Source organism: Toxorhynchites rutilus, chromosome 1 (assembly GCF_029784135.1).
Source record: "Toxorhynchites rutilus septentrionalis strain SRP chromosome 1, ASM2978413v1, whole genome shotgun sequence".
Lineage (NCBI taxonomy): Eukaryota > Metazoa > Arthropoda > Insecta > Diptera > Culicidae > Toxorhynchites > Toxorhynchites rutilus.
In genome coordinates, this window is record NC_073744.1 from 119,336,693 (window position 1) to 119,345,806 (window position 9,114).

General features: G+C 38.6%; 1 protein-coding gene across 2 annotated transcripts in view; it reads left to right on the forward strand.

Annotated features, from left to right (window-relative positions):
- Nucleotides 1-9,114, forward strand: part of LOC129767287 (irregular chiasm C-roughest protein-like) — a 434,835-nt gene that overhangs the window by 47,865 nt on the left and 377,856 nt on the right. The gene's annotated exons all lie outside the window — the stretch shown is intronic.

The following is a 9,114-nucleotide window of genomic DNA, read 5'->3' on the forward strand; positions in this document are numbered from 1 at the left end:
ATGATGGTGATATAATTAATTTCAGTAAAAACTTGTTGCCGTGGGCATTCTCAATGGCGGTATCATTCTGCATCAGTTGTTTTCGCAATTAATATTGATTAATTGGTAACAGATTGCACCTGAGTGAAATGGATCCACTATCAAAGGTTGTACACTCAGCTAATTGTTTGTTTATTTTTTTTAAAATTCATTCCGAGAACGATACAGTTTTTCGTTCTGGTTCATTCGCTGGGCTGGCTGAATGATTCGGTCTTGACTGACTGGCCATAATGACGAATGAAATTAAGGTGAGGCAAGCGGTTGAACCTCAGAGGTAATGATGAGCCAACACGTGAAATCAGCGAAATACACGTTACAATGTATGCTGCGGAACATAATGAGGGCGATGTATAGATAGACACTAATGGCTCCTTTTACGTGGCGACCTTGAGTTTTTCCTTTGACGATGTAAATAATGTAGTTTCACTATTAATCATAACGATAACTGTTTCAAAATCAGCAACTGAGTAAAATGCAATCAAAGTTTTCTACTATACTAGCAGACCCGGCAAACTTCGTCTCGCCCAAAATTTGTTTTTCGTTATCGATACCTTCAAACATTCACGTTTTTTTTACTAAGCGCAAGTTCATGAGTCCAATCGAAGAACTGTTTATTGATTAATCTTCTAAACGACCCCGTTGAATTAATCTTTTACTATAAAATTCCTAGTACTTCTACTAAAACTCATTATAAAATCAGATTATTTTCAGACACAATTCTCGTTCAAGATTTTTCAACCACTTGCAAATAACATGTTTATCCGTTACATGGAATAAATGTTTGATACAGAAAATATGATAGAATAAAGACAGGCCTCTCCCCTCTTCTCCCCTTAGGGAGGGGGGAGGAGTGTCCATTCACCATAGAAACGTTTCGTGCCCCTAAAATCTTCACATGCCAAATTTGGCTCCATTTGCTTGATTAGTTTTCGAGTTATGCAGAAATTTGTTTTTCATTTGTATGGCAGCCCCCTCCCCCTAAGAGAAAGGGTAAGAGTATCTAACCACCATAGAAACATTTTTGCACCTTAAACCTCCATATGCCTAATTTGGTTCCATTTGCTTGATTAATTCTCTAGTAATGCAGAAATTTGTGTTTCATTTGTATGGCAGCACTCCCCTTAGAGAGGGGGGAGGGGTCTCAAACTATCATGAAAACCTTCCCCGGCCCCAGTAGTTTCCGAGTCCATAAGAATCAGACAGACAGACAGACAGAAATCCATTTTTATAGATATAGATTTGTCTACCAGGAGCTTTACACATTTCAGTTTAGCAATACACTGTTTTTTTTTCAGAAGCAGTAAACTATTGTCTAATTAAATGTGGAATGTTCCCCTCATTTGAATCACTTAAGCTTGATTACGGGTTTAAAAATTCATTGTTGGACATTTATGATTAGAATATCAACATGGGACAATTGAGCTTGATGGAGTTTTTAAAAACTGGGAACAATCAATAACTTGTGTTTTGTGTCTTTTGTGTTTTTTTCTGGTAGATTGGGGATAAAAACATCGTTTTATGAAGAAAAGTGAAAATTGTCAAAATGTAACGTGGGACAACTATGCGTAGAACGGTAGTGCGGTACGTCGGTTAATTTCTATAGTTATAGTATAGCTTAGGATTGAAACTGTTTGTCTTTTTCTGGATCGTTCCAATTGGCGCCAAAGCGGTATTTCGTTGAAGAATCAAGTATTTGTACAGACAGAACATATGAATGCGCGATAATAAACCATAATTAGCGTATTGTTATAACGCCCTTTTCCGTTTCTTCCACAAGAAATTGCCCACGACAAGTCAAGACTACACTGTACGAGGTAGAATTATTCATAGAACTGCACAATACGTATTAACAACATATTAACAAGTGACTATGTAGCCAATACAACATATTCCATACTCTTGTAATCTATTCATAGCATGGCCTTATCGCCGTCTATATGTACCGATGATAACGAGTCAAACTGTGGAAGATAACGGTCGTGGTGTGGGTTTTTATTCAAACGGTGACATCATTCTCAGCCAATTCATATCCCACGCGTTTCGTTTTACCATGATACGCTTCAAACTCAACTCAGTTAATGTTCGCGTACAGAAGTATCACACTCACTCTCCACCTGTTTCAGTGCCGCTGCCTCACAGCCTTCGTTATTGGGGGAACCTACCGTTTCCGACGAGATATGCCAATATCGCACAAACTTCATGCTCCATTCATACATAACTATATGCTCTGAGAACACGTTCGCTGCATCACATCTTGCAATCCATCGAGACGGCAAGGGAACGGGTTACATTAGTAGGTAACTTTCCCTCCGAGAAACATAGACCAACAGCATAAGGTTCATTTTCATAACATGTGATTTCAAATCCCTTCGTCGTGCATTTTAAGTGTTTCCGTTGTAATTCGCGTAGGCGATATATATTCCGGATCAATTGTAATTGCCACGCATTAAATGCACAAAGCGTTAAACAGAGCGCATATTGAGATGCATAGAGAAAAGGTAGTATAATTCTACTCAGCTTAACGCTTCAGAATTGCAAGGGTTTTGTTGTAGTTAAATCAAATTGATTTTTTGAAACATGAACCAATGATGAAACCCTTGATATCCACCGGCTGGATCGTCTTCGTGTAGCATTAAGACATTGAAATCCCCGCTGAAATGTGTTCAGCCATCATACCTCGTACCACCTAGAATGTCACTTTTGGTATTGGTAACAGTACCCGGATAGTTGCATGATTCACGTCACGTTGGTCGCAGGAGTCCCATAAGCGATGGGCTAACTTTGGCTTAGGCATCGTTTAGCTTGGAGTAAAAAATATTTAACAAAAAAAAAGGCAGAATGCAAGGCGCAAAGCATTCACGCGTCGACAGCTGGAAACTGCCGGCACCGTTCCGTTCGGAATAGAAGCGTAAAAATTTGCATAAGCCGATTGGAATAAGTTTCAACCGGGGCTAATCTTTTAATGGATAAAATTTGAATGGCTGGAATGCCCGGGAGTGGTGGGTGGTGAACGTCGAGGCGCTGGCAGACCAAACAAAAAAAAGAAGAAGATCAATGAGAAGGGGGTAGCTCTTTGCAAACAAGATAGGCCTCGAATTCGCCACACGAGAAACATGCAGTGGGGAGTTTTGGGCTTCGCCGAAAATCCCACTTTAAGCCTATTTTGTGCTTAAGCAATTATTTTCCTAGAAACTTCTACCAGGGTTTAGAAAAATAATTATTCCAGAACGATTGCCTATTTGCCGTCGTCGAGCTGGCTGTGTAGGCGAAAATTGTATTTTGTTGATCGTATTATGTCGCGTCATATGTAACTTTTGCGGTTTTGGAGGGGTTATGACACTTTCACATTTGCATTGATATATAGATGAAGTCTAGCCAGAAACATTCGCCTGACTAAGAGAGACTTGGTGCAGAGCATCGGGCATATATGCATACCATCCTGAACGATGAATTGTCGAATGGTTGTGCTGGCGATAAAGATGACTTTATACTGTCAAGCTGGTGTCGGATTTTCCACGGAGGAAACTAAAATGGTTGATTTTTTAACCATTAAGCAACACTCGAACTTCACCTACCCGATAAAACGACTACAATTCTGAAAAAGAAAGCCTTGGCCGAGTGGTCGCACATACCATTCCGGAGTTTCGGGTTCGTTTTTCGTTCAGGCAATGCAGACGAAAAGCAGTCAAAGATTCTTTTGATTTGTATAGAGGTGCAAGTGTTTACACTTGAGCTGGACTCCCAAAATATATTCAAGGCGTGCTATTTGCAATATAGATCTCAACTAATCTATATATATAAAAATGGATTCCTGTCTGTCTGATTCTTATGGACTCGGAAACTACTAATCGAACCGATCGACATGAAAATTGGTATGTAGAGGTTTTTGGGGCCGGGGAAGGTTTTCATGATAGTTTGAGACCCCCCCCCTCTCTAAGGGAGGCTGCCATACAAATGAAACACAAATTTCTGCATTACTTGAGAATTAATCAAGCAAATGGAACCAAATTAGGCATATGGGGGTTTTAGGATACAATAAATTTTTCTATGGTGGTTAGACACCGTGTTCTACTAGTCAAGCCCATTCATTTAATACCCGTATTAATGAGGTTTTGAGAAGATATATAGTCCGACATTTTGTAGTGGCAGCCATCTTGAATTTACATTTTTCTTAAATAACCGTATTCTACTAGTCAAGCCCTTTCATTCGATACCCTTTTTGATGGGGTTTTTGGAAAACCAATATCGATGAGGTTTTGAGAAAATATGTGATCCGCCATTTTGTAGCGGCTGCCATCTTGGAAATTGGATTTTCAAGATAATGAAATACGCAGTTTTATAATGACTACAGAGATAAAGGTGTGTTCCAAATTTCAGATCAATCGGTCAATAGAAAGGGGGACAAATTTCTATTAATGTGGGTCAGAGTTACAGACAAACATGTTACAAACATACAAACATACAAACATACAAACATACAAACATACAAACATACAAACAGATTACAGGGCAAGCTAAATAAAACCGTTTAAAAATAACTTTGACAAATAGAATTATTCATATAAAAAATCGCCGAGAAAAAAAAATTAACTTGTTCTTAATGACGCTCGTCTTATGAGTTGGCAGCACTATCTCAGATTGCAGTGAAACGTTCAGGATGTAATGACATTGGTCATTTAAATTTTGCATGCTCGAAATCTGTAAAAAAGAATTATACTTCTTTCTCAAAAAAAAAATATATATATATATGAATAGATGAACAAAAATTATACCAACCAAAAAAACAAAAAACCAAAAACCAATGTATGGGTATTGGAAAAAAGGTACTGTTACAGGGAAAGAATTTTTCTAATAACAATATGTTTGTATGTATATTATCGTGATTGTAAGTCCTAAAATAAAATGTTATATATAGTTTTTGATGTAGAAATGTAAGTGTAAATTTTTTTTTTAACATCATTTTTTTTTCAAATGGTTACAACCTCGCAAAGTATTGAAATTTCACAAATTCTTTAAAACTCATATCTCCCTTATGGTGAGGATTGAAAGGGTTTCCTAATAAAAATATATTAAAAAAATATCGAAGGGGAGGTATTTTGAGGTTTCGAATATTAAATTTAATTTTCGAGTAATATTTATTGGAGTTGTGTTCAAAATGTTGTTTTTCCTGAATAGTTCATTGATTTTTCATCAATTTTGCTCTACATCATATTTAAATCATACATCCTGATTTCGAATTACGTTTCGTTTTTTAAAAAAGTGCTCTATGTTTATTAATACCACCTTGATCAAAAAGTTCCCGGAATCACCACCGTGTGGCGCTCTCAGTCTCACGTTTCTATTTTATTTTTTTTGTGGGTTGGCACATCTGTCATTAACATTCTAGAAAATTTGTAGTGTGATAGTTTTACATTTCAAAAGTTACGCTGTATTGAATACATCTACTGTTGTTCGTGCCTCGATTTTGTACAATTTGCAAAATTTGCAAAATCAATCATTATTAGTGAACATTTGGCTAAAAACGAAACGAATGCCCTTCAGCTATTCAGTTATTCACCTGATTTGGCTCCCTGCGACTTTTTCCTATTCGAACGACTCAAGAAACCACGTTTCAGAATACGAGACGAGATAATGAAAAAATTGAAGATGGCGCTGATGGCCAAATCGAATATAATAAATGTTTTGAGGATTGGATCAAGCGCTGACATCAGTTCGTTGCAATCGATGGGGCGTATTTTAAAGGGGACAATATCGATATTGATGTACAATCTTGTATTTTTCATTTCCTGAATAAATTCCGCGAACTTTTGGTATGCCATTATGGAGAATAATCTGATTTGAAATTGATCGCAGGGTAATAATAATTGTGATTTTGGGTAGCTCTCATCTTATGTACGAAGTTTTGAAAAATGAAAAATGAAGAGTGCGTCAAATTCCGTTGTTTTTCAGCTGATTTGACGTGAAAAACAGATCTACAAAAAAAAACCAGTAGTTTATTCGTTCCTTCTCGAAAAAATTTAGACACGCATTCTTTTATTTCACGATTAAGGTTGTCATCCTGAATAATGGTGGTTTGGAAATTCCTTTTTTTCAATATTTTGCCGAATACAGTCATTTAAGACAATTAGTAACTTTTGAACCGCTGCTCTCAGCCACCACAGCAAGGACGTGTATCAATCTAATACTTTATGCAACACTATATCAGTTCGCACCTAACCGAATTGTAATGTATAGTGAACTTATCCACGAATCAAAACAGTGCTCCTATGAATAATAGATAGCGGTATTTAGTATAAACAAAAGTTGTCATCAACGGTTGGAGGAAGGCTCAATGAAAATATCCATGTTCCAGAACTGTGTATAGAGCACTGTTCTTTATGTTCAAACAGAAAGATGAAAGGCGGAAGACGCTGAACTAATATTTTTTGTGATACATGGAAAAACCAGTACTGAATTCTGGGGACTATTTCGAAATATATCACTCGAAGGAGAAAGATAGAACATATTCATATCAAAACAACGCATTAAGAGACATTTTCAGCAAATACTTAGACGTCGTGCATAAATCACATAACGCGGGAAGGGAGGGGAGAGGGTCGAGCTTGTGTTACCTACTGTGTGCTGGAGATAGGAATTGCGTTACGTAAGGGGGTAGAGGGGGTAAAAAATCCGATTTTCATCGTTACGTACTTTGTGCACCACACTTTCTCTGGAGTTTATGAAAAAATTATCCTGTTTATTTAATCTCATAAATAATACATATACCGCATATAATCTTACAAAGTTTTACATCATTGCTTTTTTCAAGTAAAAATAATTCCAACCAATACGACGCCCATGTCCAAATTTAATACGACCGCAAAGGGTTGAAGGTATCCAACAAAAATACTGAGAGGAACTCTAAATATCCATCTTCAAGTGAACCATTGCAAAAAAAAGTTATTTATGGTTGTCGAGGTTTTCAGGCAAAAGAGACCCAAGGGTAACGGGTAACTAAAATTTAGAATTTGTTTTTGGGAAAGATATTTTCAATCAACAAATTATTGGTACACATCCAATCAATTGGATTGGTAACACAGTATTCATATGTCAATGTCATTCTTTCTTCAATTTACTACCCCTTGATCTACCTTGTTTCATACGTTTTCATTGTTTCAAATATTGTTTTTACTTTTTAATATAGGGTTGGGGAAAAAGAAATGTCGTATTTCTGATCGAAATTTGACGCTTTCATTCACATACTTAAAATTATCCAACTTAAGTCAAATATACGCCGTTTTGTTCGCAAACTTGTTGCCATTTAGAAGGCAACTTCACTATTCCCCCCCCCTTATTTGCAAAAAAACAGACAACCAGTTTTCGCAAGCCTCTTTTGAGACCAACTTAGTATCACCAAGAGCGTTTTGCATAGACCGGAAGAGATGATAATCACTTGGAGCCAGTTTCAGACTATACGGTGGGTGCAATAACACATCCCATCCGAGCTCCCGTAGTTTCTGGCGGGTCTTCAAAGACATGTGAGGCCGAGCGTTGTTCTGGTGGAAAACAACACCATTCCTATTGATCATTTCTGGCCGCTTCTGGTCAATCGCCTGCTTCAAACGGTCAAGCTGCTCACAGTAGAGAACCGAGTTGAGGGTCTGGCCATAGTTGAGCAGCTTATAGTGGATGATTCCCTTCCAATCCCACCAAACACACAGCAAAAGCTTCCTGGCCGTCAATCCGGGCTTGGCGATGGTTTGGGCCGGCTCACCGCGCTTCGACCACGACTTTTTTCGCTTTAGATTGTCGTACGTGATCCACTGTTCATCACCAATCACCATCTTCTTCAAAAATGGGTCGAGTTCGTTCCGTTTCAGCAGTGCATCGCAGGCGTTGATTCAGTCTAAAAGATTGCGTCAACTCGTGTGGCACCCATACATCCAGCTTTTTGACGTAGAACTACGTCTTTCATTAAGGGTGCCAAATCAGAAAACAGGTCACGTTTTTATGAAATAAAGTTAACGTTAATAACTATTTTTGTCGCGAACGGATTTTGGCGATTTACATACTAAACGAATCGGAAATTCCGTAAGATTTGTTTAATATGCTATACATTAGATTCCCCTGGTTTGTAGATGGCTAAAATTCCTGAAAACTTTAAGCGTTTCCATTTTCCCGTGTGCTTTCCCGAACAAAGATGTCAATAACGAGCAACTTATCGACGACCAACGGAGGGGAAATCGTAGGATTTAAAGTCTCCGTGAACAAAGGAAAAGGTAGAAGACTGAAGGGGAATACTTGCCTAGAGTATAAACAGTGGATCTCGCTGAGGCAAACTTTCATTCGGCATCGGACTGTTGAGCAATCCAGTTCACTTTGCTTTCGCTGCGCTTCGATCTAAGATTGGACCCCACCAGTGGTAATCCAACTTGGATATCGTCGTGTGGTTTTTTCAGTTCGTTTTTGGCGTTATTCATATTTTCTTTCCGCGTGATAAATTAGACGCTTCGCGTAGGGTGTGATGAGCAAGAAGAAGAGGAAGGCAGGCTCGAGTCCTGCAAAAAACGAACGCATTGCCAGGGGCATTAAAATTTCGAGGCAAGCGTCTAATGCTGCACGCGGTGTTGGCGCAGTGAAAAGCGCTCGCACTGAACCGAGCCTTCGCGCGTGTGACACCGCATCAAACAACAGCGAAGTAGGCGATTTGGGCGCGTCGGTCGAAAATGTAAACGCCGTTACCCAGACAGCAAATAAAGTCAAGCTCCCCCCGCTGGTGGTGAAGGCGGTCGCTCTTGACAAAGTCATCAGCGAATTCGCATCGATGGGTGTTACAGCAGAGTACAAGCTGTGTTGCATAATTCAGTCCTTTTCCAAGCTGTTAACATTGTTTGTTTTTCGTCATCATAAGGGCTTCGTTGGTGCATTTGAGAATGCATCATTGCATTAAACTGACGTTATGGCGAAGCAGGCGTTAAGGTTGAGCGCCAAAAAAATATTTGGGGAATACCAAGCGTCTTACTGGAATGTTATAAGTTATTTGGGTTCACGTGCCAATCGCAAAACTGCCTTCAACTAGGATTGCATTTGCTCTAA